The sequence below is a fragment of the Monodon monoceros genome, unplaced genomic scaffold (genome assembly GCF_005190385.1).
Source record: "Monodon monoceros isolate NGI ecotype Baffin Bay Population unplaced genomic scaffold, NGI_Narwhal_1 Super_Scaffold_20, whole genome shotgun sequence".
In the NCBI taxonomy this organism is placed as follows: Eukaryota; Metazoa; Chordata; class Mammalia; order Artiodactyla; family Monodontidae; genus Monodon; species Monodon monoceros.
Window position 1 is genome coordinate 68,344,336 of NW_021703777.1, and position 17,075 is coordinate 68,361,410.

Consider the following 17,075-nt stretch of genomic DNA (forward strand, 5'->3'; position numbering starts at 1 on the left):
TAACAATTTTTATACTTCTATACCTGTATCTTGTAATGAAACAATTATATAAATGAATGGCAGATTTATTTTTGATGCCTGAAATCTTTATTTCTTATTATTTTTTTGGAGTAAAATTGTTTTACAATGTTGTGTTAGTTCCTGCTGTACAATGAAATGAATCAGCTGTATGTGTATCTATATCCCCTCCCTCTTGGACCTCCCTCCCACTCACCGCCCATCCCACCCATTTAGGTCAACACAGAGCACCAAGCTGAGCTCCCTGTGCTATACAGCAGGTTCCCACTAGCTATTTATTTTACACATGGTAGTGTATTTATGTCAAACCTAATCTCCCAGTTTGTCCCACCTTCCCTTTCCCCCTACTGTGTCCACATGTCCATTCTCTACATCTGCGTCTCTATTCCTGCCTTACAAATAGGTTCATCTGTACCATTTTTCTAGATTCCACATAAATGAGTTAATATACAATATTTGTTTTTCTTTCTGGCTTACTTCACTCTGTATGACAGATTCTAGGTTCATACACATCTCTACAAATGATGCAATTTCGTTCCTTCTTATGGCTGAGTAATATTACATTGTATATATGTACCACATCTTCTTTATCCATCTATCGGTCATTGAACATTAGGTTGTTTCCATGTCCTGGCTATTGTAAATAGTGTTGCAGTGAACATTGGGGTACATGCGTCCTTTTTTTTTAAACATCTTTATTGGAGTATAATTGCTTTACAATGGTGTGTTAGTTTCTGCTTTAAAACAAAGTGAATCAGTTATATATATACGTATGTTCCCATATCTCTTCCCTCTTGCATCTCCCTGCCTCCCACCCTCCCTATCCCACCCCTCTAGGTGGTCAACAAAGCACCGAGCTGATCTCCCTGTGCTATGCGGCTGCTTCCCACTAGCTATCTATTTTACGTTTGGTAGCGTATATATGTCCATGCCACTCTCTCACTTGGTCACAGCTTACCCTTCCCCCTTCCCGTGTCCTCAACTCCATTCTCTATGTCTGCGTCTTTATTCCTGTCCTGCCCCTAGGTTCTCCAGAACCATTTATTTTTTTAGATTCCACATATATGTGTTAGCATATGGTATTTGTTTTCCTGTTTCTGACTTACTTCACTCTCTATGACAGACTCTAAGTCCATCCAGCTAACTACAAATAACTCAATTTCGTTTCTTTTTATGGCTGAGTAATATTCCATTGTATATATGTGCCACATCTTCTTTATCCATTCATCTGTTGATGGACACTTAGGTTGCTTCCATGTCCTGGCTATTGCAAATAGAGCTGCAATGAACATTTTGGTACATGAGTCTTTTTGAATTATGGTTTTCTCAGGGCATATGCCCAGTAGTGGGATTGCTGGGTCGTATGGTAGTTCTATTTTTTTGCTTTTTAAGGAACCTCCATACTGTTCTCCATAGTGGTTGTATCAATTTACATTAGCACCAATAGTGCAAGAGGGTTCCTTTTTCTCCACACCCTCTCCAGCATTTATTGTTTGTAGATTTTTTGATGATGGCCATTCTGACCAGTGTGAGATGATATCTCATTGTTTTTTTTTGTTTTGTTTTGTTTTTGCAGTACGCAGGCCTCTCACTGTTGTGGCCTCTCCCGTTGCGGAGCACAGGCTCCAGACACACAGGCTCAGCGGCCATGGCTCATGGGCCTAGCCGCTCCGCAGCATGTGGGATCTTCCTGGACCAGGGCACGAACCCGTGTCCCCGCATCAGCAGGCAGACTCTCAACCACTGTGCCAGCAGGGAAGCCCCTCATTGTAGTTTTGATTTGCATTTCTCTAATGATTAATGATGTTGAGCATTCTTTCATGTGTTTGTTGGCAATCTGTATATCTTCTTTGGAGAAATGTCTATTTAGGTCTTCTGCCCATTTTTGGATTGGGCTGTTTGTTTTTTTGATATTGAGCTGCATGAGCTGCTTGTAAATTTTGGAGATTAATCCTTTGTCAGTTACTCATTTGCAAATATTTTCTCCCATTCTGAGGGTTGTCTTTTGGTCTTGTTTATGGTTTCCTTTGCTGTGCAAAAGCTTTTAGGTTTCATTAGGTCCCATTTATTTATTTTTGTTTTTATTTCCATATCTCTAGGACGTGGGTCAAAAAGGATCTTGCTGTGATTTATGTCATAGAGTGTTCTGCCTATGTTTTCCTCTAAGAGTTTGATAGTTTCTGGCCTTACATTTCGGTCTTTAATCCATTTTGAGCTTATTTTTGTGTATGGTGCTAGGGAGTGTTCTAATTTCATACTTTTACATGTATCTGCCCAGTTTTTCCAGCACCACTTATTGAAGAGGCTGTCTTTTCTCCACTGTATATTTATATTCTTGTCTCCTTTATCAAAGATAAGGTGACCATAAGTACATGGGTTTATCTCTGGGCTTTCTATCCTGTTCCATTGATCTATATTTCTGTTTTTGTGCCAGTACCATACTGTCTTGATTACTGTAGCTTTGTAGTATAGTCTGAAGTCAGGGAGCCTGATTCCTCCAGCTCTGTTTTTCGTTCTCAAGATTGCTTTGGCTATTCAGGGTCTTTTGCGTTTCCATACAAATTGTGAACTTTTTGTTTTGGAAGCAATCAGAGAAGAAAAAGAAATAAAAGGAATCCAAATCAGAAAAGAAGAAGTACAGCTGTCACTGTTTGCAGATGACAGGATACTGTACATAGAGAATCCTAAAGATGCTACCAGAAAATTACTAGAGCTAATCAATGAATTTGGTAAAGTAGCAGGATACAAAATTAATGCACAGAAATCTCTGGCATTCCTATACACTAATGATGAAAAATCTGAAAGTGAAATTAAGAAAACACTCCCATTTACCATTGCAACAAAAAGAATAAAATATCTAGGAATAAACCTACCTAAGGAGACAAAAGACCTGTATGCAGAAAATTATAAGACACTGATGAAAGAAACTAAAGATGACACAAATAGATGGAGAGATATACCATGTTCTTGGATTGGAAGAATCAACATGGTGAAAATGACTCTACTACCCAAAGCGATCTACAGATTCAATACAATCTTTATCAAACTACCACTGGCATTTTTCACAGAACTAGAACATGTGTCCTTTTGAATTACGTTTTTCTCAGGGTATATGCCCAGTAGTGGGATTGCTGGGTCATATGGTAGTTCTATTTTTAATTTCTTAAAGAACCTCCATACTGTTCTCCATAGTGGCTGTATCAATTTACATTCCACCAACAGGAGATCTCTTTTGACCCACCTCCTAGAGTAATGAAAATAAAAATAAACAAATGGGACCTAATTAAACTTAAAAGCTTTTGCACAGCAGTGAAAACCATAAACAAGATGAAAAGACAACACTCAGTTTTTTGTTTTTGTTTTTTTATGGCAGGTGGTGGAGGCCAAGTTCCTCACTGTTGGAGTGACGTTAAAAATCAGCAAAGGAAAGAGTCTAGAATAATCCATGTAGTGATTAATTCAAGCTTGTGACATCAGTATAAACCCCCGTTTAGCTTAATATAGATATAGATGGCTACATACAGATGGTTACATTTATTCATATGTGTATATACATGGGCTTTATGTACACACGTATTTTCTTGCTACATCAGCTGAGAGGGTCTAGGAGCAATGGTATACCAGGTGCAACAAGCACATCTAACACAGGGTTCTTGGCTTCTAATACCATTGTCTATTAAAAGCAGCTACGTGGAGAAATGGTTGCTTATTACTGGAGCAGGAAATACACAGTATGAGCCTGGGGCATCTCATAGTGTTTGAAAGTAAAGAAATGCTCAAAAAAGCAATCAAATTAACCAAAAATTTCGCAATGATTGGTGTATGTCAAAACAACAACGACAACAAAACACAAGGGTTTACTGAAAGAGCTTCCAATGGCAGAGTTAGAGCAATTTGAGCAACAAGATAAATGAATTAGTATTGGATTATAACCTAGGGTACAGAATATCCAAGTTCATACTGTTAAAAATAAATGATTGAATATCTAAATAAGCAGTGTAGAAAAGACAAATCTGTGCAGAAGAATTTCAAGTAATTTATGTATATATTCCACCCAGAAAGAAGGAGAGCATAACTTTGTACTCATTAAGTGGGTGCTGCATACTGTGACTTCTTTGCAAATAATATAGTGCAAAAACAGAGATAAAAAGAGTCACTTTATAGTTTAGGAAACTGAGAATCAATTTCTCAGCCAGATGAGCTAGGTTAACAGTGGAAAATCATATTGACTGTATATATTCTTGACATGATGTGATGAAAATGGCACTTTAACTCTTTGATCTTCCTCCCCAAAACATGTAACTCCAGTGTAATCATAAGAAAAAGATCATTAAATCCAATTGAGGGACACTCTGCAAAATATCTGACCTGTACTTTTCCAAATTGCTAAGGTTATCAAAAATCATGAAAGTCTGAGAAACTGTCTTAGCCAGGAAGAGTCTAAGGAAACATAATTATGAAATGTAATATCATTCCCTTGCTAGGATCCCAGAAGAGAAAAAGAACACAAAGTAAAATTAAGAGAATCTGATTAAAGTGTGGGCTTAAATTAATAATAATATATCAATATTGGTTGTTGAATTGTTACAAATGTACCATGATAATGTAAGATGTTAATAATAGGGGAACTGAGTGTGTAAATGGGAACTTTCTGTACTATATTAGCAAGTTTTCTGTGAATCTAAAATTTTCCTAAAAATACTTACTTAAAAGGAAACAAAAAATCAGGTTGTATATTTGCCTTGGTCTATTTATGGATTCTCTATTCTATTCCATTGATTTATGAATCTATGCCCCCACTTATACCATACAATCTTGGTTATGCCAGCTATATAATGCCTTCCGATCAGATAGACTGAACATTCATCATTTTATTTTTCAAAATTATTTTAATCGTTCTAGTTTCTTTGACTTTCCAGATAAATTTTAGAACAGTCTTGTCTATACCAACCATAAATCTTGCTGGGATTTTGACAGCAATTACATTAAACTTAAATATCAATTTGAGGGGAATTGATATCTTTACTTTGTTGCATCTTCCAACCCATAAATATATGGCATGTCTCCACACTTATTTTGTTCTTATTGGCTTTCTTTCATTAGCAGTTTATCGTTTTCACCATAAGAATACTACACATGATTGATTACATATGCATTTAGGCATAACAGTTTTTATGCCTAAACAGTTTATATATATATTTATTTTTCTTTACATTTTATAGTGACTTTACATTTTATAGATGTAAATGGCATAGATTTTTAAATTTTGGTGTTCATGTTTTCATTGCTAGATTACTGAAATGCAATTGATTTTTGTTTATTTATCTTGTATCATATGACCTTAAGAACTCATTTATCCATAAATCTACAAAATGCACTTTTTTCCCTTTTGGACTTTAAATGCCTTTTATTTCCTTTTTATCACCTAGATTTAATTGGCTAGAACTTCCAGAACTTTGCTCGATAAGAGTGGTTATATTAGAACTTCTTGCCTTGTTGCCAACAGTAATGGAAAATTACTCAGTTTTTAACATTAAATATAATGTTAGCTGCAGGCTTTCAGTAGATACACTTTATCATATTTAGGAAATTCCCTTTCTCTTTTGATTCTTCTGAGAATTTTTGTCATGAATAATTGTCGAATTTTCTTATTTTTTTTCTGTATCAATTGACATAATCATGTAATCTTTCTTCTTTGTCCCATTAATTTGATGGATACACTGATTGATTTTCAAAAATTGAAACTGCCTAGTGTAGCATGGTGACTATAATTAAAATACTGAGTTGCATATTTGAAAGTTGCTAAGGGAGTAGATCTTAAAGTTCTAATCAGACCATATAAAACATGTATAATTATGTATGGTGATGAATGTTAACTAGATTTACTGTGGTGATCATTTTGCAATATATACAAATAGCGAATCATTATGTTGTACACCTGAAACTAATATAACTTTACTTGTCAATTTTACCTTAAAAAAAATTAAACCTGCTTTGCATCCTTGGAATAAGACCCACTTAGTCATGATGTACAATTCTTTCAATATATTGCTGAATTTTGTTTGAAGAAGATTCAAAAATCTATGCCATTAATATTATTACTCTCTTACATTTAGTTATATCTGTAATATTATAATGATACTTTACACTCTTTCATTTTTCAACCTAAAGCCACATTTTAATTTGATAACTACTGAAGACTAATATTGGGTACCAGCTTTTCTAGAAGGATTTTTGTAAGTACACTGTAACAATTTGTCTATTTGTCAAATTACCTATCTTTTAATCAATTGTTTCATATTAAATTTAAATATGACGGTATAATTTGGGAAGCTTCTTAAATGTCTGTGGAATGCCAATAGGCTTTTTTCATAAAAATTTATTAGAATAATAATTATTTTAGATTATGAAAATCTTGTATATATAAGTTCATACATATATGTATATAAGTTCATATATATCCATATATATATAAGTTCGTATATACATTTATACAATTCAATGTAGACCTGTATGTACTGGCTCCTAGACAGGCTTTAAAATCTCTACAGCATTACTTTTAGAGGATTTTGTCTATTTTTATGGTTCAGACTAACACAGAAACTTTTTTGAAACTTGGAACTTCCTAATATGTTTTTTTTGTAGCAATGTCTTTTATTTTCAAAAATGAGAACTACATTATTCTTTATTTGAAAATCCATAATAATGATCCTCCCAAGCCATCAGAAGGCTGCACTGAATCAGTTTTCCTGCATCTATGCTATGTAATCTATGTCCCTTTGTAGCTAACACTTTTGTCTTTCTGGTGTTAGGAGAGAAAATGTCACGTACTTTCTGGTGCCCTTTACTCACAGTCTAAGTCCTGAGAACAAGAACCATATCAAAAGCTAATTTCGCCTAACTCCTTTTGCATTTAGTCCAATCACTAGAGTCAGAGATTTGTAAAAGTTTGTTGCCAAGCCACCCAGGGTAAGTGGTTCTAGAGTTGGTATATCCCACTTCCTGCTGCCGGCTGGTCTGGTTCTGAATGGACTGATTGCAAAAGATTCTCTATTTCTGAGATTTACATTTGGTAATTTTATATCTATGAGAAAATTTTTAAGCTTGGGCAAAGATTTTTCACTATGATTGCTACCAAAATGACCATATATTTTTTGAACTTTAAATAAATGAGATTTAAAGGCACTAGCAGTTTAATATGGTTGTAGGGAAGCTTCGGCAGGCAGCAGCATGATTGGTATGTACCATGCCTAACCTCCAAAATGAGATGTTAATAAGGCTCTGCTACTTCTTCTCTGTCTGCTGAATTTAATATCCCTGAGCTTTGACTGCATATTGGAATTTTTCCCAGCTCAAATTTTAGGCAAATTCTTTCAGCCACCCTTATCCCATAAAATCCCAGACTAAAACTCAATATAATCCAAATCCTAGGCTACTTCAAGGGGAATGTAACCTCAGTTATGAAATTCCATTTAATCAAAGAATAGATTTTTTTTTTTAATTTTCACGGTCACTCTACCTGGCTTAATTAAAACAAAACCAAAAAACATCATGCTTCTACTCTCGTTAATGTATGATTTAATCCAAGTGGGTTGGCTGGTCAAACTATATTGGATCACATCTATATTTCTAGCAGATTGTTCAGTTTTACTAATACTGCAAGTTTCAGTACATTTATTTTGTTTTACATTTTATAGTGACTGTCAACATTGACCTGTATATTTTAGATTTTGGAGAGATTTCAAGACACTGGCTTAGATCCCTAACTTCAGGCAGGTAATATCCTAATAGTGCTCAATAATAGAAATTCTTGTTAGTGAATAATTTTAGAGCTCTTTTTACTTGTAGATCCTTTTCCCTTACCAGATGTCTGGACCTTTGAATGTTGCTATTGTTGGTATTATGCTATTCCTAAAGGGTATCTGTAGAATCATCTGATGGGCATGACTGCCTCAGGCCACATTTGGGAGATTTTAGATGGGAGGGTGCCTGACAGAAAACCTGAAGGTATTTCTCTGAAGTGGAAAATATACTCCCTACTTAGTGATTCATTTCGTGTAAAAGAAAGACATTTTGAAAGTGAAGGAAAAATGTATATTTGTCCATGTAGCTGGCCCTAGCTTAATGTAATTCTTTCTGGATGATGATTTTATTTTCTTTGTGGTCAATGTATCTTAGAGCTGTAAGAAATGAATGATTTTTCCCCATATATAACCTCTTTGTGCCCTTGTTTCAAGACATTCAACTTCATCGCCTTTGACAGCCTGTTAAATATCTTGTTGCATAAGGTAAGCTATATATATATATAATATATATATATGTATTTTTAACTCATTAATATGGGGTAAGTACCGCCAAGATAGTGTTCAAAAATGGTAGCTTACATATAGTAGACACTCCAGAAATAAAGTAAATGGATAAATGTTCCAAGGACCAATGGCTTCAGTATCAAATCTAGAATACCAATCATTTTGCTAGATGTGTATTGGAGTAGATATTTTGAGACTGAGGAGTCCCTGGTGCCTTTCAAATCCACCATCTGCCAATTCACAAAGTTAAAGCATATTTGTTTAGGTTAGTGCTTTACAATCATGATGATTCTTACTGAATTAATATGATTATAATAAAAACACAGATAGCTTACATGAATTGAGGGAGTGCTAGGCATTATGTCAATTAGGTATTATTAGATTTGATGCTTACCATAGCCTTATGAATCTCAGAAACGTTTCTGCTGTTTATTTGAGGTAGAACACACACTTATAGAAAGGCAGCACAAATTTACATTATTTTTACCAGACTTCGCTCCCCAAACTGTATTTTCAACTTCTATTCTTGATGGCTAGGCTCTTCTATACCTAGTTTGAATCTGTACAAAATGACACTTGTTTTGCATTGCATGCCAGCTTAATTTTTCTTTTGTCACCCTCTTATTTTTGGGTTGGATGGGGTGGGATGGGGATGACTGTTTATTGCTACTGAAGACGCCAAGTGCTAAAAGAGTGGCTGCTGTCTAGAAAAGGGAGCAGCCCATCACGAATACAAGGCAATCCTAGCTATATTTTTTATGGAAATATGAAAAAAGGATAAACATTAACCAAAGATTGAAAGAAGCAAAAGAACACAATCAATGTGAGAAATGCAAAGGCACGTGACCCCATTTCTTTTCTATCTCAGGATACAATGCAAGCGGAAGGGAGCTCTTACGAACTCCCAAGATTTTCCATCTACCAATAACAATACCAAATGCCTGGGATTCTCTCTGAGAACTTGAAAGTTTATCTGATTTGATGTTTGGTTCAGATTGTGCATGTCAACACTTTCTAAGATGTACTAGTTCATGTCTTCTTTCACCAATCCGCAACTCTGGTCATTACCAATAAAACTCTAGAAAATATCTAAGTATAAGTCAGAGTAGGTACTAACTCTGCCTTTCCATGTCAGCAGCATGTAACTATTATGACCTTATTTGTTTTACAGTCCAGTGTGGGATATACTACATCATCTATAGAAATCAGGTCTGGTCAAATCTTTACCAATCAACTTGAGAGATGTAAATCATAAAATCATAGACTGCTAGAACTATGAGAGCATTAGATCTAATCTAGTCAATGTCATCTGTTTTACAAAGGTAGAAATACAGTTTAAAAATGGCAAAATAACTTTCTTGTTCAAGGATGCACAGTGTCAGTTTCATTAATAATATACCTGTTGTTTCAAATTCTTTAGGTATGGGGACACATTTTCTTTTGTACCCCCTAAAATAAAATTTTGAAATTTTTTATTGATACAGTATAGTAGTTCACATTTTGTTTATGGAGGTTTAAAATCTTTTTAATTTACACTATATTCTTTTTGGGTATAATTACCCATATTAAGCTGTAGTATTTAACATTATACAATTTTTTAAATTTCTATTGGGTTCCTTGAAATGAACAGTTTGCTTCCTGTTGCTAAGGAAACAGATTTTTGCACAAGATATAATGTAACATTGATGCTACATTAAACCACTAAAGTGGAAATCTTTAAAGCCTGTCAACATCTTGAGAGTAAGCAGTTTGCTCTAATTAAAATGAATTCAAAATTATTCTGAGCATGTACAAATGCAGTTTAGAAACACATTTCTGCTGGCAAGAACTTGTTTATGTAAAATATTTTAACATGTGCTTATATTATATTCAATTTATATTTTTAAAATCCAAATTTACTATAAGTTTAATTAAAAAAAATTCTAACAATGCAGCAGTAATTATGGTTGAAAACAAAATGATAATTTAAAAATCAAGTAAATTTTCATTCTGAATGCACTTAATGTTATCTTTTGTTTTTTAAAAAAGGTAAAACTGAATGATACGATTTATCTTTTATTTCACTGGCTCAAGCTTTCTTAAAAATGAAAGATGGTCCAGATGTTTGGAGAGCACACTATCCTAAGCCAACAGCAATGAACGTTTTTTCTAATTATGGATCAACTTAGGAAAAATGGACTTTATCGTTTGTAAGAAACATTACATTTTTATTAGTAATATTTATAAGCCACTAAAATATTTTTCCTAAGTAGCAACATGGTAACAGCTGGCTAATCCTTTCATTTCAAATAAGATTCAAGATATATCATGAAATGAACTGGTATCTTTAAGGTGTATCTCATTTACTCACTGGCTTAGAGTTTTATTAGAGTGTTTAGTTATCTTAATGGATCCTTTTGAGGAGGCAGAGTGCCTTCCTTTCAAGGGATCTGAGACGGTAACATAGTGTCTGTGGGTTCCCAGTAGTGCTTTAAAAAAGTTTCAGGGGCCACACAGGTCCCTGCTATGCTGGATCCCCTGAATTACAACATGGCCACTGCCCAAAGCCTTGGGAATAGGAAGCTAGATCTTGGGCTACATTTGCAGGAGGTTTGAGAAAAATGATTATGGCTTTTGGTTGTTTGTAGGGAAGGATGCAGTAAAGCTTATATATTTTTTCCATACTCAGGAGAATCTGGAGTCTAATCATAAAATTAACAGTTTTGGAAATCAGGAAGACTGAATCTGAGTTTTGTATATTTTGATGTATTTAACCCTGCTTTGTATTGAAGGTTTTGGTTTATATGAATGGCTCTTGATGCCACTGCAGATTTTGTTTATATATATTTTTGCTTATAGCCTTTGTCACATTTAGCACTGGATGATTATCAGGAAATATTCCTTTCTGTCCTGCTGCAGTGTAATGTTTTGGAGACAATGAAATGATTTATTCATCTCAACATGCTTACATAGTATAATGTTCTGTACATATCAGTCTTTATGTTTGTATTGTAAAAATAGGGGAATTGTACTATTTGTGTTGTATAAATAATCTTAACATAGCTTTTATAATTGAGGTAAGAGAGGGGTGTGTGTGTTTTTGAAGCTATTGCTTTTATCCTTGGATGATTATTATAGTGAAAAGATAATAACATAAATGACCAGATCAAATCAATTTAACATTTAAAAACAGCTATGAGAGTTACAGAATACTTGTTAAAAATGTATATTCAATGACGTACATACACAATCCATTTGAGAAAAAACAAATTCTATTTCCCAAACAACAGAACTATTAGTAGAACATGAGGTAACTCAAAATAACACAGACCACTTCCACATCTCTCCTCGAGTCATTTTACAAAACTTAGTCAGTGTGATTTTCCTTCCAAATAATCATTGTTTCTGAGCTGCTAGTGAACATATTAAGAAGCCCTAAATAAAAGCCTTATAAAAAGGGAGATGATTTTTTTTTTTTTTTTTTACTACTGTAGCACTTGGGTACTTCAGGTTTAAGGTTTAAGAACAAAATTTAAAGAAATAAACATGGTGCCCTGCTGCTCCCTTGCTTCCCTGGAAACCCCACTTTTGCTCACTCAGAGAATGCTGTTAAAGAGCTACCTCTCAATCTATGCTGCTCTTTACCTTTCTCCATGGTATCTCTTTCTGGCATCACACTTCCTTTGCCTCTGCCTGTACCAGGTCACAGTAAAAACTGCAGGGCTCAGAGTGGCAGCTGAAGAAAAGTTACTCTCATCAGACAGCCTGTCTCTTACTTATTAGCTACCTAACATTGGGCATGTAAAAAATCTTCTCCAATCTGCTCCATCTTCTCAATTGTAAAATAAGGATTAAAAAACTAGGGCTTCCCTGGTGGCACAGTGGTTGAGAGTCCGCCTGCCGATGCAGCGGACATGGGTTCGTGCCGCGGTCCGGGAAGATCCCACATGCCGCGGGAGCGGCTAGGTCCGTGAGCCAAGGCCGCCGAGCCTGCGCGTCCGGAGCCTGTGCTCCGCAATGGGAGAGGCCACAACAGTGAGAGGACCGCATACAGGAAAAAAAAAAAAAAAAAAAGATTAAAAAACTAAACTTACCTATTGGTAAGTTGCATATAAAGCCTGGGGCACCATGTTTGGCATGTAATTAAATGCAATAAAAGATACCTGTAGTGATGATGATAATGATCTATGCATAGACAGAAGACCCCCTAGTAAATCAAGGGTCGTGAAATGTTGGCATTAATACCTGTGTGAAGGATTAAATTAGGGAAAATAAATTACTAAAAAAAAGATTAAGATAAAATCTTTTCAGACTGATTTTAAACCACAGTTTCATTTCCCATTCTATAAAAGAAAAGATATTGAATAATGCTCCATAGGTTATCAGAGATAAGGAGCTCAGCAAGCTTTTAATTAAGTTATTCCAATTATGGGAACAGTGCACTAAGTTGCAGACATTTTATCTTTACCTAAGAGCTAAGGACCATTTCCACTTAATGCCAAGCTATAACACCTTTACCTATTCTACAATGATGCCAGTAAGTCTACTGCTTTAAAAGGATATGTGTTAAAAGAGTCCTTGCCTCAATGATACCAAAATTACTGAAATTTTGAGGGTGGATAGTGTGTTTGGGTAGGAGGATGTCTTGAGGGAAAGAATAAGAAAAAATACTTTCAAACATTTAAAAATTAACAAAAAGAAGAGGTTTTTATGCTACAAAGAGAGTTCTACATTTTAGTGAACAATTCATTGTATTAATAAAGCTTTTATTTACTGGCAGAGCAAACCTGCAAAAATCAAGATGCACTTTGAGTACTAATAATAAAACAAAAAAAAGAAAAAAGAAAAGAGGATAACACAGCCAAAGACTAGCATTAGCATTTTGCTCTATGAAAATATTTTTTTCCCTTATATTAGGTTTTGAAGTCTGTTTCCATAGAAACCACTCCATCAAGCTATAGCTTGAACTTTTTTTAAAACATAAAATGGGCATGGGCTTCCCTGGTGGCGCAGTGGTTGAGAGTCCGCCTGCCGATTTAGGGGACACGGGTTCGTGCCCCGTTCCGGGAAGATCCCACATGCCGCGGAGTGGCTGGGCCCGTGAGCCATGGCTGCTGAGCCTGCGCGTCCGGAGCCTGTGCTCCGCAACGGGAGAGGCCACAACAGTGAGAGGCCCGCGTACCGCAAAAAAAAAAAAAATAATAATAATAATAAAAAAATTTTAAAAAATGGGCTTGACAATCCCTCTTCCTATAAAGGTACAAACAACCTAAAAGAGCATACACAAAAATTTTAAATGTAAGTGGATGTTTACAAGGTAAGCCCTGTGGTCATCACCCAGAAAAGTTCATGAAATTGTTCTCTGATGGTTTGGCTCTATAATTCTCAGATTAGAGGCTGCTGTGACTATGTTCCTTTTCTCTTTCTTTCTTTCCTCCCTCCTTCCTTTTGTCCCTCCTTCCCTGTATTAGCTTCCTAGAGCTGCTGTAATAAATTACTACAAACTTGGGGGCTTAAAACAGAACAAATTATTTCTCCTATGGTCTAGAGGACAGAAGTCCTAAAACAGTTTCACTGGTCTAAAGTCAATGTGCGGGCAGGGCTGGTTCCTTCTGCAGGCTCTAGGGGAGAAAAGCTTTCTTAGGCTCTCTGGGTTTATTTAGCCCACCACACTTCCTTTCTTTCTTTGTTTTCTGTATTTCAAGTTGCTGTTTGCACAGAAAAAAAACAGCATTCTTTGTAGTTTTAGGTAATAAACTTCTCACCAGCAAAGATTCAACTTCAGAGGTCTGAAGACAACTGAGAGGGCACACAGTTGCCTGTGTCAACAAAACTACCCTATAACTTGTTCAGTACATTTTCAGAGATGATGATAACAGATTTCTATATCTGTATAATGCCTTAAATATATGCATAGAATTACATGACTTCCATGTGACACAACAATGAGGCTAATTGATTATGTAGTTTTCCTGATCAGAAAATTAAGGTCCCATGAGGCTTAAGTGCCTTGCAGAAGTTTATACAACCTGGGAACTACCACTGGGTTTGCAAGGAAAGTGCTGGCCTGCCTCCTTACTCAGGGCTTTTTATCACTGCATTTAGAGAATCTGGCTGTGAAGAGTATAGGTATTTCTTCTCCAGCACTTGTGAAAAGCACAAATGAATATAACAATGCAGGCTTTAGAAATAAACCCTTTGTTTTTCATCAGGAATCTAAGCTACTACAATGCTTAGAATTTTCATCATATTTCAAATTCTTTTTTACTCTAAAGAGCTTGACTTCTGCTCTGCCTAATTTGTATATTAAAAAAGAAAAAACTCATTGGTAAATATTTGATAATTTTCGAAACGTTTAACAGAAAATAAAAGTGAATCAATTGTGATCCTGTCATTTTTTCTAATTCTTGGCATGATTACTTCATGTCTTTTCTCTATGCATTTTTTGGGTTTTTTGGTGGGTGGGGAATATCAATTGGCGTAACCATTTATTCAAAACCTCTGTGCTGGCTCTTTGCAAGGGGAAGCTACTACTCACAAGGGAAAATCTTACTTACTATAACAGGGTCACATTATAGGCTTTTTCTCCATTTACCACATCCCTGAATATTCCTTTTCAGGGATATAGAAATATTCCTGATTGGAAGAAAGCCCACCTAATGCACTCACTCTTGTTGTGCAGCCCTTAATACAGATAGTGGTTCTTGACCTGTTTCACAACAGTATTTCTTTCCACCATAGGGTTGTCTGAAAACATAGAAAATAAAAAGAGCTTATTACTGTTTATATTGCCAAAGAGGCCTCTCACCCCACTCTGAAAATGTAGAGGATCTTTTTGGTAATGCATATTTTGAAGACACTTAGGATACAACTCATCTAAGCAAGTGGATCTCAGGTTCATCCTCACATGTTTCAGATTGTACTGGTGTATTGTTTCAGTACAGGTATCATCAAATGAACATCAGTTTGACAAGAAAATCAGTATCATCGTATTCAAGGCAAGAGCAATATATTGATGTTAGCATTGATAATTTTTAAAATGGAATGTCTAGGAAGGACCAAGAAGGTTCACAGGTGTAAAGAGAACTGACTTGAAAGTTAGGAGTCTTGGATATTAAGTCAAACTGCCACTAGCTGTGTGATTCCTCCAAAAACTCATGAATATATGATTCAGTTTCCTCTCTGAAATGTTATTTCATATGTAGAAGGAGGTCAAATAAAATTTTAAAAGGCAATGGATAATATTGAGAAGTTAAAAGTGCTTAATTGGTGCAGGTGAAGCACTGCTAGAATATAGGAGACTTGGACTCCTGTTCAGTTACTGGGTAATACCCTTAGTGGGACTGCAGTCAGCCAGGCACCTGAGGGCCTTATCTCTTCTTACTGACTCCTCTTTGCCATCCTGGAGCACCTGAAGCAGGCTCAGAGTGTTGGGATATTACCGCAACCCCCACCACAGGAAAGCTTTCAACAAATTACTGACTGGAGTTGGTTTATAAATACCCCAGCTCCCTTGCCCCTCAAGGAAAATTCTTAGGCATGTGTTTTACACTGACTGAATTTCTTGAAAGGATTAACCTCCAATTGCCTTCCCTTCTCTTTCTTACTTCCCCTCTCCTTTTATGCATTTTTTAACAAATACGTTTTTTTGTTTCTTTTTGTAAAACTGAGGATGCATTTTTTTCTGTATCAGAAACATAAAATGGTTATAAATGTTTCCTTATTATTATATAATGTTATTATGTTAGAAATTATTTTTATTTTTTGTGTACCCATTCAATTATTTTGGGGGTTTAAATCTAAAAGTAAAATTACAGGCTCAAATATGATTAGTGCTAAGATTTTATTTTCCAAGTGCTTACCGTTATTCATTATAATCCCTCCAGCAGTTATATCTGTAATGCTCAATTCCTTTGCATTTTGTCAATATTGGATATACAGTATTGAATGTTTTCCAATAAATAATCTAAAGGGCTATTCCTTTCTTGTTATAATTTGCTCTTATTTGCTTAACAATACAATGAACTTTCTTTTTGCCTTTTTTATCTGTTGTTATAAATGTTCATATATTTTGCAAATTTTTCTCTTTGCTGACATTTAAATTAATTCATCTTATTAAATTAATATTAATTCATCTTATTAATGTTAATACATCTCAATTTTATATGTAAATATTAAATTATAAATTTTAATGTTACCATTTAAAAACTCCTATATTTATTTTTTAAAAAAGAAGAGAATATACTCACCTTTAGTTGGTAACGTTTTTAAGCTGATTGGTGTTAATGATTATATGTTTATATTTTAAAATATATTTATTTTTTTAAATTGTTTTTTCTTCATGCAATTAATTGTGTTCTATGGCACTGCATACAATTATATGCTAAAGGAAATGTGTTTATACAAATTATAGGCCATATAAATTCTTATATGAATAAAATGTAGTTTTCTTACAAAGTCTCTGTGCTCAATGGTTTTGTTACCTCTAGGCTGATTAAAAGTAGTACGAGAGTAACCTTTACTTCTTATCACCGATTCTCTTATTAGCTATTCTTCAACCTCCTCCAAACAGGCTTTCTGAGAAACCCCTTCCCACAACACACAGGCTCAATTCCATGCTGCTGTGTGAGCTTGATGGGTAACCTAGGTCTTGCGGGCACAGAACTGAATCAAGGCACCAAACATGCTAAGCTTATCGCTTGAGGTACCCACTAAAGGTCCATGTGGGAATAAGGTCCTTTTATAGATCTGGGGGCTGCACATACCACT